The sequence below is a fragment of the Hipposideros armiger genome, unplaced genomic scaffold (assembly GCF_001890085.2).
Source record: "Hipposideros armiger isolate ML-2016 unplaced genomic scaffold, ASM189008v1 scaffold_34, whole genome shotgun sequence".
Lineage (NCBI taxonomy): Eukaryota > Metazoa > Chordata > Mammalia > Chiroptera > Hipposideridae > Hipposideros > Hipposideros armiger.
In genome coordinates this window covers 4,291,149-4,292,317 of record NW_017731384.1, presented here as the reverse complement: position 1 = coordinate 4,292,317, position 1,169 = coordinate 4,291,149, and the positions used below count along the sequence as shown (strand labels likewise).

The 1,169-nt window shown below is 38.2% G+C and overlaps 1 protein-coding gene across 2 annotated transcripts in view; it reads right to left on the bottom strand.

The window, feature by feature from the left end:
* The window catches only part of CEP112 (centrosomal protein 112), a 355,787-nt gene that overhangs the window by 347,324 nt on the left and 7,294 nt on the right, over window positions 1–1,169 (bottom strand). The window lies entirely within an intron of this gene.

Here is a 1,169-nt window from a genome sequence, read left to right as displayed (position 1 = left end):
TATCTGAAGTGTACCTGGCGTATAAGACGACCCCCCACTTGGAGGCATATTTTTCAGGGCCAAAAAATCGTCTTATACGCCGGCAAATATGGTACTTTGCGCAAAAAGAAAATACAAACATAAAACTAATAAACTTAATTAAACAGTTTTCAAACTATGTATTTTCTACATGCCGGGCAGCAAACTGAAATCTGTATCATCTTGGAATGGCTGGAATTCAGTACAACTTGGGTAATAAAAAGAATTCATTCCTCTACTTAAAATGATGGGGGGGTAAAACCATTCTTAAAAGTAGTATCTCGCTATAAGAAGATGTAAGTTGTTATGAATGTTCAGGTTCTTGATTGGGGTGTGAGTTCCCAAGCATTCACTAAGAATTAATTAAATTAAAGGGGACCAGAGATGTACAATGACAATGAGTCATGAAAGAAAAATTATACAAAAATCCATTTTAAAAGAAGATGAAATATGAGGATAGTTTGATTTGAAAAACATTTCTAATGTGAGATTTTAATATAAATTTTTCCTAATCAGCAGATCTAAAACAAAAAGAAAAAATGGTAGTGAACACTGAAACATGACTAACACAATATGGAAATATCTTTAAATACTAATTCAAAAAATTGTAAATGAGCTGCAGGATATGAAACAATCATTTTGAAGACTAACAGAGGAAGAAAGGTTCCAGTCTGATGAGGCCAGAGGGTAGAAGAAGAGGCTTGATGGGAAGACCATGCCAAGCCACTCTGCACTAGGAAAGGTGGCAGGCCTGGAACAACGGGTAACTCATACACTACCCTCCCTTCTCCCAATGCAGCACCCTGGAATAAACATTTAATATTGAGTTGGTTCCTCATTTTGAATAGAGAGTTCCCTCAGACACCTCAGGGAAACAGGAAGCTTGGACAGGGTAAAGGCCAGTTTCTTGACCCCACTCCAAACTTTCCACTCAAAAGCTACCAAATCAGATTTACCTTTACAGCCAGACTTATGCCTACTATGACTTAGAGCAGCGGTTCTCAACCTGTGGGTCGCGACCCCTTTGGGGGTCGAACGACCCTTTCGCAGGGGTCGCGTAAGACCATCGGAAAACAAAAAGAGATTTACATGACGATTCATAACAGTAGCAAAATTACAGTTATAGAGTAGCAACGAAAATAATTTTATGG